General features: G+C 42.2%; 1 protein-coding gene across 1 annotated transcript in view; it reads left to right on the top strand.

Annotated features, from left to right (window-relative positions):
- CHFR (checkpoint with forkhead and ring finger domains) overlaps window positions 1-25,219 on the top strand; it is a gene marked incomplete at its 5' end in the record, with an annotated part of 992,863 nt that overhangs the window by 731,043 nt on the left and 236,601 nt on the right.

Raw genomic sequence — 25,219 nt, 5'->3', positions numbered from 1 at the left:
TTCCTTTCCACAACTTTCTTGTAGACGTCCTATGATGCTGGCCTTAAGATAAGGACGGGAAAGTTCCAATCATGTGGCTGTGGTACACAGATCACTAGATGCAGTGTATTCAGTAGTAGTATCAGCAGAATAGTACAGAGGAAAATAAACATAATGATGTACATTTTTAATCTTCCTGCAGTAAACTTGGAATTGCCCACATGCAGGGTGAGAGAGTGAGTAAGAGGGAAGTGGTAAAGGTATACTAAGATAGGAAAGACTTCCAATGAAGAAGGGGAAATTCTTGACATGGTACAAACCATTACAAGTAAGATGACAGGCATGCAGAGCCTGATGCAGCACAGGTGACCTAGGCAGTTGCCTAGAGCCCAGTGCTATCTGGGGTGGACAACATCATCCTTAAATATAGTCCAAAATTCTGCTGAGCTGTTAAAAAAAAAGTATGATGCAGGCTGCCCCTAAGTCTGCAAAGAAGTCCTGGTTTCCTGCATAAAAACAGTTCCAGTCTCATTTGCTCAGAGTAGCAGCCCAGCTCCTCTTTTGTTGGCAAATGCTTAGAGCCAATGAGCTGGGATGGGTTGACATAATGGTTAAGGTGTTTACCCCATAGACAGAAGGTACAAGTTTTGATTCTTACCTTTGAGAAAGATTGTCTAGGCTTAAAATGGCCCACAAGGGCAGCTAACCTTGTACTTATCTAAGAACCTGTGAATTGAGAGAATTAGAGCATGATTTTGAATGGAGCACTGTTGCAAACAGAAGATGAAAACATTAATGCAGGAAGCTTCTTTATGCCCATTTCAGTTTTTTGGAGAAGGGGTTTGTAATGGTGTTTTATAGCAGCAATGCAATGAGTGCACTACTGTGACATGCAAGTCTGTCATTTTGCAGCAACTAGAGAGCAGTGATTTTTTTCGAGTCTATATTACATAATCGAAGAGACACTTCTTCGAGTATGTAATCATTGATGCCTAAACACCGAAATGTGAAAATCGCGAATGGCCAAAACCATGAATTTTTTCCTAGGGAAAAAATTCAGTTGGCCATTCCCAGAGTTTACTCTTTAACCCAATGTAGAGCGATCTTGGCATTGGTATATTTGGGGGGGGGGCACAGCTCCCCACGTCGGGAAGTGCGGGGTCGAAGCCTCCCACTTAAATTACATTTGAAGTGTTTGTCTTGTTTATGTGGCCCCGTGAAATTTTTCCCTAGGAAAAATTTTGTGGGTTTGGCCGTTCACTGTTTTCGCATTTCGGTGTTTAGGGGTCAATGATTACATATTCTAAGAAGTGTCTTTTCAATTATGTAATATAGACCCTTTATTTCTTATAGGTTCATAGGTATGTGTTGGCTAACAACCACTGGAGCCTTTTTAAGCCTAGTTATGCATCCTCTGAGAAGTTCTTGTATGCTTGGTAGTGTAAGCAGGAGTAAATCTTTCAGTCCAGGCACTGTGTGTGTGTGTGTGTGTGTGTGTGTGTGTGTGTGTGTGTGTGTGTGTGTAAAATGCCCCAGTTAGGGGGCACTTTCTCATTTAGTAACTCACACAGAGTCAACCCCTGTACCTTAGCTACAGGAGGCAAGACTGTTAATCCTCCACACCATCTGGCAGACCTCCATTAACTTCATTGACAAAATGCATGTTGATGCAAAACCTTTTGTTCTGTTAACTTTTCAAGTGATTTGGGGTAGCCTGCTTTTATCTGTCTCCAGTTGTGTAGAACATTTCTGATTTTGCCTCCTGTTTATACCCTACCTTTGAATAAGTCACTTAAATGTTCTGAGTCAGCTGGAAATTTGACCTAGGTTCCTGAATGATCTCCTACTGCAAGCCTAGTGTACTACAGTGGTTATGTTGTAAAGGAAGGAAATTGATCGTAGTAGACAGGAACATCATCATATCAGCCATGTTCTATTGATTTGATTCTGGTTCTGTTAAATGTTGACAGTGTGTTTATTATACAGCTGTGAATTAATTGGACAGCATGAAGTATTAGGAGTTTAATGTTAAAATGTTAACTATGAATACATTTTTAATTTAGCTTGTTCCTTGCAGGTATGAAATAATATGTGTTCGGACTGCAGCAGTTTGTGTAGCACTTAGTGCAGATGAGTGAGGCTATGAGCTGTTAATAGCTGGTATGTGTTACGCATGGTTTGATTCCTTTAGCCTTCATTTGTTGTCTGTGCTTCTGACAAGTTACTTCACCAGACAGTGGTTTGATTCCTTTAGCCTTCATTTGTTGTCTGTGCTTCTGACAAGTTACTTCACCAGACAGTACTCCTGTGTTCCTCTTGAAAAGGGACACTTGTGTCCAGTGGGCTGTCCCAAGCTGTTTGCAAATGTGTTACACATTTGTCTTTTGAATTCCTGCATCCTTCACAGACAGTAGTTAATACTTCAGTATATGCCATTTGAGTATGACCCCAGCACACCTCTTGTAGTTTAATGTGAACTGTCAGGTGCATTTTCATGGAGTGTGAATTTCGAGGGAAGAGAAGTTTACTGGTTCTCATGCTAATTCTGTTTTCAATGCGAGAGTGTTTTGTTTTGGTTAGAAAATGTCCGTCAGTGTTTTTGTAAAATTTGAAATAAATGTTTTAAATGAAATCCAAATATCTGTGATAATTGTAAAAGTAAACAAAATAGTATGCTCACTGACAAATTCAAACTGTGTTTATGGTAATTTAAGAAAGACATCCAAGTAAATGGAAATTGGTATTGCTCGCATATTGCATGATTCACTACCTTGCATATGGTCTCATTTGTCCAAAATCCATCTCTGTTGATTCTGAAGTTGTATGCTGCAGCAGTAAAGCCTTATTACCATTCAAGTAGCTCAGAGCTGTACTGAGTGAAATCAGATGAGATAGCTATTCTCAGTGACAGAGAAGACATAGGGAGGTCAAAATGAGATAGTACTGCATTTTATTTTTCTGTTTGTTTCATTGAATATTGTGGTAAAGATAGTACTGCATTTTATTGTTCTGTTTATTTATTTGCTTCACTGAATATTGTGATCGCTCTCTCTCTCTCTCTCTCTCTCTGCAGTAAGCAGGGGTTATTATTCTCACTTTCTTGGTATTCAGTGTTGAACTCTTAGCCTAGAGAGTTTCTCTGTGCTTATAAGTCTTAGTCACTTATCTCTGAATTTATTTCTGATGAATAGCTGAATATTTGAGCTGTTTGATTAGCTGTTATATACCTACATCAACTTTATTACAAGCTGAGATAAATACATACTTGCAGTGTTATAAGATAGTACTACATTTTATTTTTCTATTTATTTCATTGAATATTGTGTTAAAGATAGTACTGCATTTTATTTTTCTGTGTATTTATTTGCTTCACTGAATATTGTGCTCTCTCTCTCACACTCTGCAGTTAGTTTTCTGCCCTCCCTCCCTGTTGTTGTGGTGGTGGTATTAATGTTGGTGGCTTTGGAATTGCCCGCCCCTCCTATAAATTTGTGTTTGAACACTCCTCCTGGGTCCATCTCATTTGCTCACTCAACCGAGTAAAGTGAGATCATATTTTGATTTCAGACACATCTACCAGTACTATCTGTTCAGCTCTTTCCCAGTCTAGTGTCATTAGCTCATTGTACCTAATACAGAGAGAACATTTGAGTAGGCAACCCACTTAGGCCCATAACCTTGAATTATCTTCTGTTTCTCCTTTCTCCCTTTCCACTTTCCTTTGTGCTCTGACTGAGTGTGCTTCTCAGCTGATAAGTATATATTTTTGGCACTTTTTAACTCTTCAGGGTTGAATTAAACAATAGTTGAATTCATTTCAGAATACAGTTTGAATAAATTGATTTAATATTGCTACACATTCAAGTGTGCTAGCTTGCACTGCAGATGAATTGTTTTTAGTGCTGTTTTATCTGCTTTTCTATAAGAAAAAAAAATCTAAGCTTGTTTCCTGCTTTCCTGTAACTAGTCTAGTCCAGTTACAGATTTGCTGTGTTCGGGACTGTTTGTAAGCTTTTGAGCCCTCCAAGCCTTTGTGTGTTGGAGAGAAGCCATCTAACTTATCAGTGGGAGTGGTAAGCACTAGGTAGCCTGTCTACCACAAGAGTGGTTTCTGGCCCAGAAATTGTAGTTTATTGGCCGTTTAGGGAGTTTTTCCCATCTCTTTCAACTTTCAGGTCTAAAAGCCCACGTTTGTGCTTGTTTCCTGCCTTTCCTGTAGCTAGTCTAGTCCAGATACATTTTTGATGTATCCAGGACTGTTTGTAAGCTTCTGAGCCCGCCAAGCCTTTCTGTGTTGAAAGAAGCCTTCTAGCTTATTAGTGGGAGTGGAAGCACTAGGTAGCCTATCTACCACAAGAGGAGTGGATGTTCTTCGTTCCCCATTGCTGCAGTCCTTACTATTGGGTAGTCCGCTGTCCAGTCGGCCCGAATACCAGAGTATATGGCTGACGTCGGTCAGGGCGCATTAGACTGACGTCAGTACGTCAGGGTACTAATGCGCATGACCGACGTCATATCCTCAGTCTTTTTTGCCGCATGGTCCGATGCAGAAGCAGTTTTGCGAGTGCAGGTTGGCGTTCTGAAATATTTCCGAATCCGGAGTTTCAGATCGAAGCAGAGTTGGCTAAGTACCCCGTTGGGAACATTTTGGTTCTTTCTTGCCTCAGTATTTAACCGATGTCAGAAAAGTGAATAACTGTATTTCTTGTGGGAAACAGATACCTCATAGGGATTACCATACCTTGTGTATTCCTTGTTTAGGGCCTGAGCACCGTTGTTGGTTGCCGCTCTTGTGCTAGGTTTAACAAGCGCACTATTAAGAGGAGGTTAGACTGTGCCAGGTTAGTGTTTGGGAAGCGTTGCAATTATAAAATGCCGTCGGATGCTCCGACGCCCGCTTCGTCCAAGAAGCGCAAGGACAAAACAGCGAAGCCTAGGGTTGATGAACCGGCAGTCCCGGACGTCGGTTCTTTAGAAGGCTCTGTGGAGCCAGAGGTTTTGCCAGGAGTTTCCATGGAGTCTCAGGCAGAAACTTTACTGTCACAGGATGTGCCTTCTCAGGAGGTAGGCCAGGCTGAGGGGGCTTCTCAGGTAACTGTTCTTCCTTCTCTTCCCAAGGTAGTTACAGCCTCTCCTTCTGTTGCCAAACCTTCTTTGAGAGGTAGGCCAAGTTCAGCTTCAGTGGGGGCTTCTCCTAGCATTTCGGGTTCTGTACCTAAGAAACATATGCTTAAAATGGCAGAAGATTTGATTACTATGATTAGAGGTTCTATGCCCCCTCCTGATAAGAGGCCTAGGGTGGAACCGGAGTTTGATAGTTTTGAACAGTGTTCAGAGGCTTCTGAGTCTTCTGCGGAAGATTTGCAGGAGTATCCTCTTTATTCTGATTCTGATGTGGATGATTCCACTCCTACAGCTTCTCCTCCTGAGGATTGCTCATTTTCAGAGACTCTGCATTCTATGAGGGAGCACTTTAAATGGGAAGGCCAGGATTACTCTGATTCCAGGAAAAGGCTTAGGGAATTCTTGTTTTACCCCAGCATAGGCCCTTAGCTATACCTCCTGTGTTGAATGTGGTGGAGGATGTTTTGCAGAGGCTTCCCTGAACCCTGACTCTTTGCCTCCTGCTCCTGTTAAACCTGATAGGTATTATAGGGTGCCAAGCTCATAAGTATTTGTTTAAGAGTCCTAGGGCGGATCCAGAAACTGTTTCTCAGGGGCCTAAAGGTGTTAAGGCCTCTGTGGTAAAAAAATCCTGTTCCCACTGATAAAGAGGCAAGGGCTTTGGATAGGTGGGGAAAGAAAGTGTATACTTCTTCCACTCTAGCCATGAGAGCGTTGAATTGTCAGTTTCACATGCTAAAATATCAAAATTATCTCCTTTCACAATTGAAATCTAAGGTGGATGCTTTGGCGGAAGGTATTGAGTGTAAAGAGTTGCTGGATTTGGTTCATGTGTCTGAACAAGTGGGTAAGCATTCTTTGCAATGTGGTTTTGATGCTGTACAGGCCTCCTCGAGGGTGGCTGCCACTAGTTCTGTTCTTCGCAGGCATGCCTGGTTGAGGGATCAGAATTTAGCTGAGCATGTTAAGACAAGGATTTTGGATGCTCCTTTACAGTCTGATGTGTTGTTTGGTTCGCCTGTGGAAGCGGTTTTAAAGAAAATGGAGGACAAAGCTAAGTCTATGCAAACTGTTAAAGATTTTTGCAGGTGCAGCCACCAAGTTTAGTAGAAATTGGCCTGCTAAGGGGTGGACATATCCTGCTTATGATTCCCAGTCTAGGGTAGGTCTAGACGTGGTAGGGGCAGGGCTCAAGGTTCTTTAGGCCTAGAACAGGGAGTTCACCTGCTCAGACTTCTGGTGAGGGCAAGGGTCAGTCCTTTCGTAAACAGACCCAATGACCTGCCTTTTCAGCTGCCAGTAGATTCTCGTCTGGCAGCTCCTTTGGGAGGAAGACTGTCTCTTTTCAAAGAAAATTTGGATTTAATTACTCAAGACAGATGGGTGTTGGATATCATTCACCACGGTTACAGGTTTTATTTCCACACAATGCCCCCTTTCAAAGGCATACCAGACGCTCCTGCAACACAAAGAAAAGAGGCTCACAAGCAAGTTTCTCAGTTACTCCAGATGGGGGCCATTCAGCCAGTCCCTGTATCAGAACGGGGCCTAGGATTTTATTCTCGCCTGTTCCTAGTACCAAAGAAGGGGAACACGTGGAGACCAATTTTGGATTTATCTCTCCTCAACACTTATCTGGACATTCCCAAGTTCAAGATGTTGACGTTACAACAACTTTTACCTCTGCTGGGCAAAGATCACTGGATGGTAACTTTAGATCTCAAGGAAGCTTACCTTCATGTGCCTATAAGGCTAAGTTGCAGGAAGTATCTGCGATTCCGAGCTGGAAATTCTCATTATCAGTTCTCTGCATTGCCCTTTGGCTTATCTACTGCCCAGAGTATTCACAAAGGTTCTGGCTCCAGTGATAGCTTACTTCAGGCTACAAGGAATTCAAATCTATCCTTACTTGGACGACTGCCTGATCCTGGCTCAAGAAAAGGAAGACCTTCTACAGCATCTGGAATATGTTATAGCAGTGCTAAGATGCCTAGGTATTCTGTGAACGAAATAAAGTCCAGTCTAGTACCCTCTCAAGACATGTGCTTTCTGGGTGTGAGACTGAATACAGCCGCCCAGATGGCCTTTTTAACCCCGGACAAACAAAAGAGTCTATCACTTTACTTCCATCAACTATCTCATCAGTCCGTGCTGACTGCAAGGTCAGTCCTTCAAGCATTAGGGTTCATGGCATCTTGTATTCTGGTGCTTCCCAATGCCAAACTGCATATGAGGAAGCTACAATGGTATCTCAAAAATGTATGGACACAGCACTGCCAGGATTTGAACACTGTCATTCAAATAATACCTTGCCTTCAAAAAGAATTTCTGTGGTGGGCTCAGGAATGTCACCTAAACAAGGGACTCTCTGTGACCCGCCAGAGGCAAGTCAGATTTTAACGACAGATGCCTCGGACATTGCTTGGGGAGCTCATCTAAATGGAAAGTGGATACAAGACAAGTGGCCTGCCAGACTACAGCATCTACATATCAACATGAAGGAGATGTTAGCAGTCCAGTTTGCATTAATGGCTTTCAAGGAGTTACTTCTTCCAGGGCAGGTGTTGATTCTAACAGACAACACAACTGTCATGTGGTACATCAACAAGCAAGGGGAACACATTCTTATCCTCTATGCAGGCAAGCAATGATTTTATGGGAGACTGCGCTAAGCTTGCAACTAACTCTTCAGGCAAGGTTTCTGCCAGGAGCACAGAACTCCTTAGCAGATGTGTTAAGCAGACAAATCATGGATCCCCACGAGTGGAAACTGGATCTTCATGTATTTCAGAAATTGACAGTGTCATGGGGAACTCCAGACATAGATCTGTTCGCTTCTCCACTAAACCACCAGCTGCCAAAGTATTGCACAAAGGGGTTTCATCACACAGCTTGGAAAGTGGATGCTCTGTCTTTCAGTTGGAAATACCTTCATGTGTATGCCTTTCCACCTCTGCCTCTTCTTCCAAAGGTACTATTAAAGGTCAGACAAGACAGGCCAAGGATGATTTTGATAGCTCCAGATTGGCCTCGCAACACTGGTACCCACTACTACGGAGTCTGGTAAAGAAGCCTCCATGGCCTTTACCTCTGATTCCTCATCTGTTATCTCAGAAGGACGGTCATCTGCTCAATGTCAAGCTTCACTCTCTTCATCTAACAGCCTGGCATATTCTGTGTTGAAACACAGCAGGTCTCAACTTCCTCAACAAGTTTTAAATGTGATTATGGAAGCTAGAAGACCTAGTACAAGGAGAGTGTACGAGAAAAATGGAAGAGATTTTTATTTTGGAGTACAGCAAAGAATTTGGAGATTTCTGAGCCTAATTTGAGTGTGGCTCTTCAATATCTTACTGAGTTATTGGACAAAGGTTTGTCCTTCTCTTCCATTAAGATTCATGCTGCAGCAATTTCAGCTCACTATGATTGTGACCCACCTTTGTTTTCGCATCCTTTGTTCAAGCAGTTTCTTAGAGGGGCAAAGAATATAAGACCCCACGAGAGCTCCTACTCCTGCTTGGGATCTCAATTTTGTGTTGGAAAAACTTACTCTACAACCTTTTGAGCCTGCGGCTACTGCTGAATTGAAATACTTGTCATGGAAGACTGCTTTTCTGTTGGCTATTACTTCTGCAAGAAGGGTGTCTGAGTTGCAGGCCCTTATGGCAGTTGAGCCCTTTTTGATTTTCCATAAGGATAGGGTATCATTACGTACTAATCCTTCCTTTATGCCTAAGGTGGTTTCTAGTGTGGCTTTAAACCAAACTATTCATTTGCCTACTTTTTATGCAGACCCCCAAAATAAAGGGGAAAAGATTTTGCACACTTTAGATGTACACAGACAATTGCGTTATTATTTAAGCAGGACTAAGGATTTGAGGCAGTCTCAGCAGTTGTTTGTTTCTTTTGCTTTGAGTTCGCAGGGCAAGCCTGTGTCAAAACAAACTATTTCTAGGTGGATTGGCTTTTGCATTGCATTTTGTTATTCCCATCATGGCAAGGAGATTCCAGCTGGGATTAGGCCTCATTCCACTAGGGCTACTGCCACTTCTACAGCATTTCTAAGGGGGGTGGCAACTAAGGATATTTTGGGAGCAGCTACTTGGAGTTCAGTGCATACTTTCTCTAAGCATTATCACCTTCCTATCTACTCTAAGTCTAGGGCTGGTTTTGCCACAGCTGTTTTGCAAGGCATGTTGTCAGCTCCTGCTTCTTTATGATTTGCCAGCCTCCCTTACCTCTGCTTTGGGATTCTACCCAATAGTAAGGACTGCAGCAATGGGGAACGAAGAACATAGTACAGTTTTGTACCTACCATAAATGTAGATGTTCGAGGATCCCCATTGCTGCAGTCCAATTTACCCTCCCTCCTTCCCCTCTGTGTTTAGGGGTGGTTGTGTAGGTGAGGTTACATGCTGATATTTTTGTATATATTCTTGTATATATTGTACATATTTTTGGTGCAGGTATTTTGGGCCTTGTCTTTTTAGGGTCTTCTGACATCTGGGGCAAGAAAAGACTGAGGATATGACGTCGGTCATGCGCATTAGTACCCTGACGTACTGACGTCAGTCTAATGCGCCCTGACCGACGTCAGCCATATACTCTGGTATTCGGGCCGACTGGACAGCGGACTACCCAATAGTAAGGACTGCAGCAATGGGGATCCTCGAACATCTACATTTATGGTAGGTACAAAACTGTACTTTTCTGGGCCAGAAATTGTAGTTTATAGGTCATTTGAGCAATTTTTCTATCTCCTTCAACATTCTGGTTTAAAAGCCCACATTCAAGCTCGTTTCCCACCTTTCCTATAACAGTCTAGTCCAGATACAGATTTGCTTATCCAAGAATGTGTTTGTAAGCTTCTGGGCCCCCCAAGCCTCTCTGTGTCGAAACGAAGCCTTCTAGCTTGTCAGTGGGAGTGATGAGCACTAGGTAGCCTATCTACCACAAGAGGAGCAGTTTCTGGCCCAGAAATTGTAGTTTATTGGCCGTTTTGGCAGTTTTTTTCCATTGCCTTCAACTTTTTGGTCTAAATGCCCTTGTTTGCACTTTTCCCGCCTCTCCTGTAACTAGTCTAGTCCAGATACAGATTTGCTGTATCCAGGACTGTATGTACGCTTCTGAAATCAGGACAATATAAACAAGGGTAATAACGTGGTTAGATACCTTACTACTTTTAATCTGAATACTTATAATGTTTGTAAAATAATAGAAAGACATTGGCCTATATTGATGGCTATGCCAGAAATAGTTAGAATAGTGGGAGAAAAGCCAAGATATGCATATAGGAATTCACAAACATTAAAACAAAAATTATGTTATAAAGACTTTAAATTAAATACAGTTAAATTAGAGACAACAGCAGGAACAAGAAAATGCTATAATTGCTCCTGTTGTAATGACCTATATGAAGGTACAGATTATTTTAAACATCCCACCACGGGAGAAGTATTTACAGTGAAAGCACTGACAAATTGCAATATGGTACAAGTGGTATATTTGGCAACCTGCACAGTACGTTTATCGTTCTATGTTGGTAAGACAACTAGGAAGCTTAAGGAAAGGATTATAGAACATAAATCTGACATAAGAAGAAGTGTTATAAAAAATGCATTAAGTAAACATGTTCAAGATAAGGGAGAGCAGCATGCTTTTAAATTTAGAATATTGGATATAGTACAAACAGGTCTGAGAAAAGGGGGTATGAATAATTTTCTAGAACTTAGAGTTTGAATGGATAGTTAGATTGCAGGCAGACTGTTTTCCTGGTTTGAATAATGCCATTAGTTTAAAGCCAGTTTTGATTAAAAGACTTAGAGAGAAGTTATGAATTGTTATGGAATATAAATACAATATTTATTTGTTCTGCTGTAAAAGTGAACTGATAATAGAAATGTTTTATAAGTGAATATTTCATTTTTGTATTTTTAAATGTGTTTTAAAAGTTTTTTATGTATGTCTTTTTAAGAATTGATTGCTGAATGAGTAAAGGGGTGGGCTGAAGCATGTGATTTGATTTTAATCTCCTATTTAAATGCAGAATGTGCTCATTTTATTTGTACTGATGAAGGGTGTGAGACCCGAAAGCTTTATAATAAACTTTTTGGTGTGTTTATAATCAGTTTGGAATATTTTGACAGTGACACCATTATTGTTTATCTATCGCTTCTGAACCCCCCAAGCCTTTCTTTGTTGGAGGGAAGCCTTCTAGCTTATCAGTGGGAGTGGTAAGCACTAACGAGCCTATCTACCACAAGAGAAGTGGTTTCTGGCCAAGAATTTGTAGTTTATTGGCCGTTTGAGCAGCTGTTTCCATCTCTTTCAACTTTCTGGTTTAAAAGCCATCATTGCACTTGTTTCCTTCCTTTCCTGTAACTAGTCTAATCCAGATACAGATTTGCTGTATCCAGGACAGTTTATAAGCTTCTGAGAGGTGCCAAAGTCTGTTCTTCATTTTTTCCCTTAGATCTGCTAGTTCTCTCCTCTCCTGCACTTTTGCTAGCTTATTAATCTAGCACTTTACCATATAAGACTTCTTGTAGCAATTATTGTAGCACATAAAAGTGCTACCAGCACTAACGTTCTAGAAGGAAACAGCTCCAGTACTTATTATTAATGCCCACCCCTCCAGGCATGTCTAAACTTCAGTTCCCTGTGCTTTCTCCTCTTAACCTGGTGAACTTGGGCATCCTGAGGCAATGTAGCAACTGCCTCATGTACACCGACAACCCTCTCCTTTTACCTCCCAACACTCAGACTTGTGAGAGGTACACTTGTATATCCAAATTGGAACCCACGCACTCTCCAGCCAAGACCAGAATAGATGGTCAGGAGGAGAAGGTCAACACTTGCACCACACCATATGGAACACATAGCCCTTCAGAACACACACCAGCACTGTCTTCACATAAAAACACAAACCACACACCCACCTTCGCGGAGGTTCTCAATAAAAATCTACCCAAACAACGGAGACTTCCAAGGCAGAAACATACTCGACCACCACAGCACAACACTAATCACGGGACGCATAACTCTCCCAAACAGTGTCGTAGCCTGTTGTAGATCCCCAACCATGTCCCAAGACACTCACTCCACATTCCAAAGTACCCTGGAGAATATTAAGGGCCAACCTAACACACATACTGGGCAACTTCAGCTACCCCTCCATTAACTGGGAAAACTGCTCATGTACCAATAAACCTGCCCAACGTTTCCTAGAATTCATTAATTCCATTGCCCTTGACCAGCTCGTTCTTACCCCCACTAGAGGTAGCAACAGCCTTGACCTGGTCATTAATAACATGGGTGACCATTGCTCTACACCAATAGTCAACTCTTCCCTGGTTAGATCCAACCACAAACTAATCACCTTGGAAATCCCCCCCCCCCCCACAAAGGCAATCACCATGAAAAATTTCTCCAAAGCTAACTTTGGGCTCCTAAGAACAGAGGTGGCTAACTTCATGTCACCCATGCAAATGGAGAATAGTTGTGTGACCACCGAATCACTGTATGAACACGTACACAAATGAATGGATCTTGCCATACCCAATAGAACCAAGAAGCTCTCCTCCAAAAAAAGGAAGCCAATCTGGTGGTCCCCTGCAATAAACAAACTTTACAACAGAAGGAGGAAACTGATGCGGAATGAGGTGAAGTCCCAAGATCGGAAAAACTCCCTTATCAGCCTCAACAAAAAGTTGAGATTCCTCATCAAATCCTCTAAAGCTAGCTATGAAAACCGAATTGCAGCAGATAGTAAAGACATCTACGAGGCCTTCTATAGTTATGTAAAGAACCTCCATAGCAATGCCCAGATTTGCTCTGAGCTACTGCACAATGTTACCTCCTATACTGAGCCAAACATATGTTGCCAATGTACTGGCTGACAAATTCAGTGCCAACTTTCACCCCCCCCCCCCACCACCACCACCAAAGGACCAATCACAATACCAGTAGCTCTACTCGACAGAGGCATTGGAAACTAAGATCAGATGGCACGATGCCAGGGTAATCTTATGGGCTAGGTTTGTAAAGGCTCCAGGGCTATTAGCCTAGTACATACCAATGAACCTATTTGTCAGGTCATGTAATCTGCATTATTTGGAGTGAAGATTAGAACCATGCATTTCACTGTGAAATAGTAATTTCTGCAAGATTGGATTGTAAAATATTTCTGCATTTAATTAAAAAATGTTACTTTGGCAGTTAGTGCAGAGGACTAAAGCGCTGACTTTTAATGAGATGCTTCTTTTTTCAAGGGTGCAGGGTTTGAATGTTTCTACCTTCATTTTACCTACTATGTGATATTCACCAAGTCACTTAACCAGACAGTGCTTTGGAGCATTTGGGTACTGGTTTCCTTAATGGTTTACAGAACTGTATGCCTAGAAACTATGAATCTGTTGCCATTCTTTGCCAGCCATTGCCCTATTATGTAGCTGATCTAGTTCAGGGAATGTATTGGCAACATCACCAGCACACCAGTTTTTAAATGTAACATACACAATTTATACTTCCAAGAATATCAGGCACTTTGTTTTGTAAATATGGCACTGAAATGCAAAGTTGTTTGCCAGCAGCAGCCTCTGCATAAGTAATAGTTCTATTTAATGTGGAATTATTCAGATTTATCTGTCTGTCTGTCCTTTGTGGACTGGATTACTCCCACTAAGCTAGTAGACTCTTTTCAGGGGAGACCGAAGGTGTTATTTATACTTTTAGGGGAAATTTGGCCAGGGAGTTGGAGAACTTCCCCTACTCTTTCCAGTAGGTACTGCGGATCTTTTATGTACACTGAGCTACCATCAACTCAAGCAAATGGTGCCTCAGTGTAACATATCATCTGAAGGACAGCAAGTGCAACACCCCCCCTTTATGCTGAATTGCATTGTCAGTAATTGATGACTTTCACTTCTGCAGAGATTGTGCATATTGACTTAGTATATGTTATCAACTGATTTAGATTTCTTATGCTGTCATAAATACTTTAAACTGTGCTATACATGTTTGGATCTTACTTTTATATTGCTAATGATCTTCATAAAGGTTTATGTAATTCACTGAAAACTACCAATAAAGTACATATAATTTATTACGTTATAACAAGAAGTGCTGTATGCAGTCAACAAAATGGCTGTAACTGGTGGTGGTGGGGTCTCTGTAGTCATGTTTAAACAGTCTTTCTAGACTTGCAGGGCTAGTGAGTTTGCATATTTGTGCGTACAAATTAAATTGAAATACTTTGCCTACAGTGTATTTGTGTGAAACAAGTTTGAAGTATGTGAATTTGGTCATTATTATTATTTTTTTGTCACAGACGTCCAATGAGGATGCAGTCAGCAATGTAGCTATAATTGTTGGGTTTGGAGCATTGACTGACCCTGCTGAGCTGACTAAAGTTAAAATGTTATTAGTCTGTCTTTGCAGGGCTAGTATGCAGTTGTGTAAAGCAAATTTAAATAGTTTACTGTAGCCATTATTATCATAGTCAGACATGTGATGTGTACACAGTCAATAAAGTGGACTGTAATTGTTGAGTACAGATATTGGTGGATTACAATGACAGCAGTTTCAGTGGTCTTTATTGTTGAAATGTTCTGAAATGGGAAGTATTTTCATTATTGGTTTGTATATTTTGTTTCACTGCTTACAGCAAACAATATTCAAAACTACAAATTTAAAATGCACAGTACCAACTATTGTCTCTATTAAACATGAAATATAATTTAAAGCAATCAAGAATGTGAATCAAATAACACATGCATTTATGCATGGTGCTATAAATGAGTGCTAGGGCCCATGGTTTGAAAACCGTCACAGTACCTGAGGTACACTTAATCCACCAATTGGCCAGATGTATTTTCAATGAATGTGAGCTGCAAGGGAAGAAAAGTCTACTGTTGATGTTCTGCGTGTTTCACTGTTGCACTCCTGACTTGCAGGATTTATTGTTGTGAAAGCCCTTGGCTGGCCTGACTACCAGAGAAAATTCTTTCCCCCCTCCTAAGGCTGGGGATGCTGTAACCAATGTCAATCTGCTTGGGTGTATAGGGAGCCTGCCTATGTCATGAAATCAGTCTTTTCTTGTCTTAAGAGCCCAAAGCAGTGTTTCAGTGCATCGGTCAGTCTGCACCAGAGAGAAGTAGAAAGATAAGTACCCCCTTGGGGAACTCCTTTCTTTTGCTTTAAACTCATGTCAGATAGCGTAAATAATTGTCTCTGCTGTGGTAAGTAGATCCCACACAGAGAGTTCCACTAACTTTGTGTTACCTGTTTAGGCCCAGATCACGACATTCCTAGTTGCCACTTTTGTAACCACTTTAACTCTAGGATGATCAGATGTAGAGGCCAAGATTTTAGCTAGATTCCTTAGTCTTGAATATTCTTATCAGTGTCCGATGGCATCTGACTGTTGTTCAGAGGTTGTGCAGCCTAGGCATAAGAGGAGAAAAGGTAAGAGACCCAAGCTTAGGTCCTTGGACAACAACCATTCTCTGTTTCTCCTCCTAGGCTTGTAATTGTTGAAGAAGGTGAGATGCTTTCACAGCCCCCTTCTGTGTCTGAGGTGGTGGAGCAGGTCTCTGTCGAGGCCCATTTGGAGTCTGACATGCCATCAGGTCCATCTACTTCTGCACAGGCTCTTGCTTTCAGCTCGTCAGTCGGGTCTGGGCCCACTCTGCAGGCCTTTGCTTCTAAAGAGCGCTCTCTTGTATGTGACGTTCCTTTGAGGCTTCAGCCTACACTGGTTCATCTTTTTTCCAGAGGGACAGGCGTCAGGATGTCGGACTTCACTGTCCAAAGCCTAAACGACTTGTAAGAGAAGTACTGCTGCAGTGCCTTTGCCTAGGCCTACTGGCTCCTATTTTAGGGATTCCAACAGGACTTAGACTGGCTGAAAGGCTGATTTCCATAGTTAGGTCTAGACAAGCACCTGGGGATGCCTCCCCAGGTGAAATGAAAAGAGATCATACTTCTGAAGCCGTCCTAGATCCTTTTGAATCTGATTAGGATTCAGACCTAGAAAGATTTGGTTATGAAGGACCCTCCTTCACTTCACTCTTTTGAGGATTCAGATTCAGAGGATAACCTTGCCTCTGCCTGTCCTCCAGAGAATATCACCTTTGGAGAGAGACTGTCCATACAATGAAGGAACATTTCCGGTAGGAATACCCTCAGTCAAAGAAGAGAATTCTTGGATCTGTCAGAGCACAAACACCTTGCTATATTTCACCCGTTTTAGAGGTAGATGATGTCTTCCAGGATTACTCCTTGAATCCTGACTCTCTTCCACAGCCCCTCATAAACCAGAGAGGTTTGTAGGGTACAGGACTCCCATAAATATCTTTTCAAAAATCCATCTGCTGATCCAGAGGTGGTCATCCCAGGACCCAAAGGGGCTAGAGTCATTTCCTCTAGGAACCTTTTACCAATGGATAAAGAGAGCAGGGCTCTTGATAGATTTGGGAAAAGGGTATATGTGTATAATATATATATATATATATATATATATCAGCCAGCCTTACTATGAGGGCTCTCAGCTGTCAGTTTCACATGATTAAATATCAGCAAACCATTCTGGATCAGTTTAAACAGGAGGTCTCTTTACTGGAGGATAAAAACCTTTCTAAAGAGCTTTTGGATCTCTGCCACTCCAGTTCTCAGGTAGCAAGGCATTCCTTACACTGTGGCTATGATGCTATGGAGGCTTCTAGCCGGGCAGCTGCCACTGCATCAGTTATTAGAAGGCATGCATGACTTAGGAAACAGGTTCTTCCTGATCATATTAAATCTAACTTTCTTGAGGCTCCCCTTGATGAGTAATTTTTGGACCTAAAGCTGACGGTGTTCTTAAAAAGATAGAGGATAAAGCTATGTCTATCAGACTGTGAAAGACTTCCTCCAGGTTCAGCCTCCTAGGGTTAGTAAGAACTTCCCCACTAAACACTGGTCCTTTCCCTCCCAACCTAGAGGCAGACAGGAAAACCCAGCAGGAAAGGACTCGTAGGCAGTAGCAACAGTTGTAGAGACCCAGGCAGTGGACCTCAGAAACTTCCAGGCAAGGGAGTTCTAGGCCCGAGGCTTCTGCCAGAGAGCAACAATGACTGATTCCACCCCCCCTCCCACAAGACTAGGAGGAAGGCTGTCCTTGTTAAAACAAAACTAAATTCACATCACTTCAGACAAGTGACTTCTAGACATTATTTCAAATGGTTACAAACTCACTTTCAAAGAGCATTTAAAAGATTCAGGCTATCCAGATATCCCTCAGAATCAAAAATCAGAGGATATTTCTCAAATCCAGATTTTGTGTTCTCAGGGATCAGTGGAGCCAGTTCCAGAACATCAAAGAGGCAAAGGGTTCTACTCCAGACTATTCCTGGTACCCAGAAAAAGACTGTTGGCGTCCTTAGACCTGTCCAACCTCACTCAGTTTCTCCTGGTTCCAAAATTCAAAATGTTGACTGTTCAAAAACTCTTACCCATTATAGCCCCATGGGCCTTTGTGGTTTCTCTGGCTCTAAAAGATACCTACCTGCACATCCCAAATCAAGAATCACACAGAAGTTTTCTTCACTTCAGAGCAGGTTTCAGTCACTATTAATTTTCAGCACTGCCTTTTGGCTCGAGTACTGCTCCAAGTGTTTTCACTAAGTGCTTAGCCCCTGGAAATTCCTTCTGCAGGAGCAGTGGTGTCCAAATATACCCCTACCTGGACGATTGCCTGATACAAGCCACAAATTTATCAAAACTTCACAAGGATCTGAAGTTTACCCAAGACCTCCTGTCCTCCCTGGGCTTTGAGATAAATCTGAAAAAAATCCAGCACTGTTCCAACCAACAGGATAGTTTTCCTGGGGGCACTCCTGGACTCTTCACTTCAAAAAGCCTTCCTTCCCTCAGATAAGGTCTCTATTTTGACCCACTACTTTCAAAGTATCCAACCGAAACAGTGCATCTCAGCCAGAGAGTTTCTCTGAGCACTAGGATATATGGCATCTTGTATCCCCATGATTCCCCTGGTCTTGGCTGCACATTAGGAAACTCCAGTGGTACCTCAGAAATGTATGGTGCCGGCAGTTTCAGTCTCTGATGACTGAGATACAGCCGATCCCTTGTCTAAAAGAGGAGTTTGCATGGTGGGTTTAGGCTTGCTCCCAAACTCATGACCTTCCATTCAGGTTCACTCCCCAGGACCAAACTCGCACCACAGATGCCTCAGAGACAGGCTTGGGGGGCTCACTTTCTACACTTCCAATCCCAAGGATAGTGGGAGGTTCAGTTAAAGGACAGGCACATAAACTCGAAAGAGCTTATGGCAGTGCAAAAAGACCTGATAGCTTTTAAGAAAACATGGGAACCAGGGGTCATATTAGTCAGAACAGACAACACCACAGTTATGTTATGTGGTACATAAACAGGCAGGGGGGCACCCACTCTTACCCTTTATGCCACCTGGCGATGCTAGTTTGGGTAACTGCTCACTCTGTGGGGTTGCACCTCCTGGCACAACACCTTCCAAGGGCTCAAAATACTCTAGCAGATCACCTCGGCAGAAATTTGATGGACCCCCAGGAATGGCATCTGCATTGGGAAATATTTCTCAGTATGGCCCAGAGATGGGGAGACCCACAGACAGACCTCTTCACCACCAAGGAAAATGCTTAACTGGAAAGAGTCTCTTCTAGGATCAAACAGAAATCAGCCTGGAGAACAGATGCTTTCTCCATCCTTTGGACTCGTCTCTTCATTTATGCATTCCCTCCCTATCCTTACTTCCTCAGGTGCTTCTAAAGATGAGAGAAGATGGCCCATGGGCAATACTGACAACTCCAGACTGGCCCATGCAGCACTGGTATCCTCTACTTCTCAAACTAACCAACCAGAGTCCATGGCTGTTGCCTCAGAGAGTCAACCTTCTCACTCAGAACAAGGGAAGTATTGTGCACCCCAGCCTGCAGACGCAAAACCTTTCAGCTTGGATAATCCCACAGCTTCCAGGAACAAGCTTACCCTAAGTAAACAGGTTCAGGTCATTCCCAAAGAATCTAGACGGCCTAGCACTCGGAAATCATACTCTTCTAAGTGGAAAAGATTTTTCCATGTGATGCAAGCAGTGCACCGCAGTTCTGATTCGGCCCAGATTGCTAACATTCTGGATTACCTGAGTAGTCCGTTTGATAAAGGCCTTTCCTATTCCTCCATTAAAATTCAGGCATCTGACATTTCGGCCCATATACCTAATATTCCCCATGTCTTTTTCAGTCCCCTATTAAGACAATTCCTTAGGGGAGTCATTCACATCAAACCACCCAGAAGGCAACCTATCCCTCCATAGGGCCTTAACTGGAAAAATTGACATTGCCTCCTTTCAAACCTGCAGCCTCTGCCTAACTGAAGTTTCTAACTTGGAAAACTGCCCTGCTGCTAGCTGTCACCTCAGTTAGGAGGGTCTGTGAACTGGAGGCTGTAATGACGGTGGAACCATTCCTCATCTTCCACGCAGACAGGGTTTCCCTCAGAACTAACCCTTCTTTCATGCCCAAGATGGTCATTGACACTTAAATCAAGCCACTCACCTGCCTACGTTCTTTCCCAACCCCCAGAACAAAGGGAAAAGAATACTTCATTCTTTGGCTGTGCATAGGCAGCTCCACTACTGTCTTGATAGAACAAGATCCTTGAGAAAATCTGACCAGCTTTTTGTGACCTTTGCCCTGACTCTGAGGGAAAACCAGCTTCTAAACAGAGTATCTTGAAATGGATCTCCCACTGTACCTCTTTTTGTTACAGCCATCATGGCAAAAATTTCCTGAGGCTGTCAGTTCACACTTCACTAGGGTACTGCAACCTCTGCAGCCTTTTTGAAAGGGGTTCCTACTAAGGACATCCTGGAAGCTGCCACCTGGTCATTTGTGCATACCTTCACCAAATGCTACCACTTGACAGCCTTTTTTAGGTCCAGAGCAGGATTCGCCACTGCCATCCTGCAGAGCATCCTCTTCTCTCCCTAATCTCCTTCCTCCCTCTTTTCAGCTTTGGGAGTCTTCCCACAAGTCAGGACTGCAACACAAGCATGGAGAACATAGTACAGTTGTGTACACTTACTATGTAGATGTTAGAGTGTATTCAGTGTTGCAGTCTTCTTTCTCTCCCTCCTTCCCCCTTAGCCTACTACATAGTTTACTTATAACCTCTTTTCTAGCCAGGGGACCCCCCCCCTTGCCCTGTCTTCCTCAGTTCCCTACTGCTCACCTGGGGCTCCTATCTTTTAGGGGACGAGGAAAAAAAAAACTGATTTTATGACGTAGGCTGGCTCCCTATTTACTTAAGCATACTGACATTGGTTAGTGTGCCCCCAGCCTTAGGAGGTGGTAAGAATTTTCTCTAGTAGTCAGGGCCAGCCAAGGGCTTTCATGGCAGGAAATCTCACAAGTCAGGACTGCAACAGTGAATACACTCTTAACATCCACAGTTATGGTAAGTGTACATAACTGTACTTTCATGCAATATCTGTTTTCAGTGGAATACTTTGTTTTGTTTGTTTAACAAATGGCCATCAGTGTTTGTGCTATAACATTTGAAATAAAAGTTTTAAATGAAATCCGCATCTATTGTAATCATTGTAAAGCTAAAGAAGAAAATAGTATGTACACCAACTAGTTTAAACAGTGTTCATGGTGATTTTGGAAGACAGTCAAGTAACAGGACACCAGAATGACTACAGAGTTGGAGGGCCTCGGCCCATTACACTGCCTAGGGACCCATTTTGACCATGATTTGACTCTGCAGGAGTATAAAGAGGTAAAAGCAACTGAACGGAGTAGATCATGCTGTTGTATGGTTTATTTTTCCTGAAAAAAATATTGTTTTGAAGTGCTGAAACAAAGGCCTGACAATACAGTAGGGGTGGAATTACTTCAATTGCCATAGTGAGAGATGTAATATGGTGTCAGGAACTGGGAGCAGTAAAAGAGCTGTGCTTCTGTATTAAGGAAAGAGGGCAGAAGTGAATAAAATTACATATCCGGAGACGAGGAAATGCATGAAGAAGAGAAAGAAGCATAGCTGAAGACAAGAAAAATATTATGCGAGGTCAGTGTCAAAGGAGAGGGCATGTTGGATGATAGTTCAATGTTTCGGCATAAACAATGCTATAGACATCATATGAAGGGGTCTATATTACAACATCGAACGCTTAAAACAGCAAACGATGTTACATCAACACATTTTCAGTGAAAGCTGAAAATGTCAAATCCACAGAACAGCAATTTCTTTCCTAGGGAAAGAAATCGCTGTTCCAACCCCCACAAAAAAAAAAAAATTACATACTTCCAAACACATGCACACATACCCAATCCTAATTATACCCCCCAAAAACCAGTAAACAACTAAGTACACATATGCACATAACCCAAACATACATTTAACGAAAAAAAAGTAAACATTTTAAACCATATGCACTTACCTTAACCCGCATCCTAACCCTAAGGACAGTAACTCTCGCACATTTACATAAACAGATCCAAACACATACACACTTACCTTAACCCTAATTCTACCCCCCCCAAAACAAAAGTAAACAACTGAAAACACATACACACGTAACTCAACCATACATTTAACACAAAATATAAAACAATAAACACTTTCATACATATTCGCTTACCTTAACCCGCACCCTAACCCTAAGGTCAGTAACTGTTGCACAGTCACGCTTAGGAGCTATACCGGACAAGGGACCACACTACACTTCAGAACACGGCAAAACAGCTAAGCGGTCAAGCGACTTCTTTCCCAGGGAAACAATTTGCTGAACAGCCGCTTTGCTGTTTTGCCTGTTCGCTCTACATGTGTCGACGAAAACGCATTCGACATAATGCGTTTTCATTGTACTCATAGGAACCCCATATGAAGTCATTAGTAGCACTATTTCTAAAGTTATTTGTATTGAAAACACAATAACTATACCAAGTATCTATTTTTTCCTAGCTTCAAGGAGCCTGCTTGTTGAACTTTTTAGGAAAGGTTGCTCCAGCATCTACAAAGTCCATACTGGACACAATACATATTGACCAGCCCCCACATCAGTAGACATAAAGAAGTTGCTGTTTCATGTAGGTATTAATTGATTGACTGATAACCTGAATACCTAGTAAACTTTGAATATCATGACAATGAAAGATCTTAAAGGCACGCAAATAAGATCTCCCGTACATAGTCTATATGCAGTACCATGCACATTCAGCTTCTTTGACTGTGTAATATACATCAACTCCCGTAATGTCCTAATCATTTTAGGGAAATACCAACAGAAGCCATTCACCGTTTCCTTTATTTGTCTGAGATTTTAACCAAAGGTAGTAAGACCTCCTTATGCCTTTCACAAATTATTATCATGATTAATTTGATTGTGTAGTCACACTGTCTTGCAACTATCCATATGTATATACTGCCTGTGTTCCATATTATTAGATAACAGTATACGCCAATCTTTAAAGACAGTAGTACTATCAAATGAAGCTCCTTTCTTATTGCCCCATTTCCAGAATATGAGAATTGATCTTTCAGGACACTAGAACAAGAAGGTAACATATTCATCTGTTGTGCTAGTGCAACCTTAGTGAGTGTATGAGAGAGAAGAGAGAGAGGTAGCTAGATGGGGGAGAAGTGGGGGAGAGATGAGCAAGCTAAGTTCTTCACATGCATGAGGAATGTAGGAAAATCGGCCTAATACTATGTTGTTGCAAACAAGGAATGTGGGAGGAAGAACTTAAAAATGATCTGTATCCTGCAGAAGTACAGAATGCTCTGTTCATCTGTGCATTTATACAGGGGCAGAGAGGCAGGGTATCATAGGAGACTAATACAAGTGTAGGGCGGGACAAATGAGAAAACAGTGCGGGATGACATAGCATAGAGACTCAAGGAGCTGTGGAGAATAAGATGCCATGAGGTACAGATGGGCTGCCTTCCAGGATGCCGAAAGAGTTGGAAGCAGTGTTTGATGAACTGCTGGTAGAAGCCCCTTATACCTTGTCTTCAGAAACTGTTTTGCTGCAGGAATGAGAGAGAGTGATGATAGTTGATTTGCACAAATACAAGTCTGAGAAAGAATTACTTTATTTTGTATTATTATTTCAGTTTGTGGACTGGGTTAACCCTGCAGGGCATGCCTATGATCTCACTTGCATGTGAAAGAAAGGCTATTGAAAGTTTCTTTTGAGGCTAATGGAGTCCCTGGATGCTATTAGCCCCTATAAATGGGCAGTGTCATACCTTCACACAGCAGATGTCTTGCCAGTCAAATCTGATCCATTTCTGTGACATGGTTACCCCTGTTGTGGAAAAGGTGAAATTGTGTTGAAAGCATTGTAGCTAAATGTTAGTAAAGTCTTTGACACTGTATTTCACAGAAGACTTGAATGTTAAATGGTTGTGCTAGAAACCGTGATGAAATGATATAAGTGAAACTGGTTGGCTGATTGATAGAAGCAGAAGATGGCAGTTCAAAGGGATAAGAAAAATAAAAACTGTGAAGTAAAAAGTGATTCAGTTGTAGGACTATTGTTGCTTTACATTCTGATGTCACATATTGTAATCATCCTGTTTTCTGAAGACACAAGTACTGAATTATTGTTCTTTAAGATTGATTGTGGTTTTGGTGTAGCATGTAGAATGAGCAGATGGCTGGTGTCTAATTTTAAATGCAAAAAGTACATACACATTTTAGTAGAAATCTAGAGAAATGTTTAATGTTGAGCTGTGGTGGTGGTGGTACAATAGGGGAAGAGAAGGATTTATTTTTTATTTTTTATTGTTGTTGTTTTGTTTGTAGTGCTTGCCTCACAACAAGAGGTTGTCCTGTTCAATCCTCAGCTGGGGTGCCTTCTGTGCAGAGTCTGCATGTCCTCTCTGTGGTCGCGTGAGTTTCCTCTGGGTGCTATGGTTTCCTCCCATATCCCAAAGACATGCTGTAGGTGGATTGGACACACTAAATTGGCCCTAGGAGTGAGTGTGTGCCTTCTGTGGAAGGTTGGACACTGGGCTGGCCAATCGACACTGTAAAACTCCACTGCCAATCATGAGCGGACAGGTGTACCGCTGTGGCGACCCCTAACCGGGAAAAGCCTAAAGAAGAAGTTTTGTTTCTAGTGCTGTCTAGCTGGTCCGAGTCCATTTGCATTGTTGATCCAGCAAAAACACTTTATAATATAATTAGCATAGAATTGTGATATGAATACTCTGTGATAATAAACTACAATTTTATAGGGAGAGGAAGAAGGCAAGAGCACACTACTTATAGCATTAATACAAAGCAGATGTTCTTTGTGTTTCACTGTTGCAGTCATTACATTTGGGTAATCCTGCTGGCAGGTTGCCCTCAGCTGACCCGAATTCCAAAGTCTTGGGTCCTGCGTCAGCTGCTGTCGCCCCTTCCCTGACGTCAGGTCATCAGGAGTATAAAAGAAGCAGCCGACGCCATTTTCTTCAGTCTTTCTTGCCGCGCGGTGCCCGAAGCAGAAGCAGTTCGCAAGTGCCAGTCGGCCGACTCCTGAGATTTTTGTGTTTGAGTTTCAGATCCGAAGTCTTTAGTAAAGCTGAGTACACCGTTGGGGAAACTTTTTTCTTGCTCCAGACCGATGTCAGAAAAAGTTAATAATTATATTTCTTGTGGAAAGCAAATACCTCATAAGGATTTTCATTCTTACTGTATTCCTTGCCTAGGCCCTGATCACAACGTTACTGGTTGTCGGTTTTCTGCTAGATTTAACCAACGCACTATTAAGCATCGGTATGATTTTGCTTTAAACTTTTTTGGACGCCGGTTTAATTATCCTGAAGTGTCGTCGGATAGCCATCCGACTACCGGAGTTTACAAAAACCGCAAAGAAAAGGATAGAGAAAAACAACCGAGGCCCAAAACCGACGACGAAGCTTCTCCTAAGCCAGTCGCCGGTTCACCAGTTCTGAGTGAGGTGCTTTCGCAGCCCCTGACGCCCGCTACTTTAGAGTCGCAGGCCGCTACCGACTCCCACGTGGAGTCGGCCATGCCGCTGGATACTCAAAGTATTGGAGCCTCGGACACTAATCCCTTAGATGGTTT

This window comes from Protopterus annectens, chromosome 4.part0 (genome assembly GCF_019279795.1).
Source record: "Protopterus annectens isolate FY-2018-M chromosome 4.part0, PAN1.0, whole genome shotgun sequence".
Taxonomy (NCBI): domain Eukaryota; kingdom Metazoa; phylum Chordata; order Ceratodontiformes; family Protopteridae; genus Protopterus; species Protopterus annectens.
Note: the sequence above shows the minus strand (reverse complement) of the source record. Positions and strands in the feature narration are given on the sequence as shown.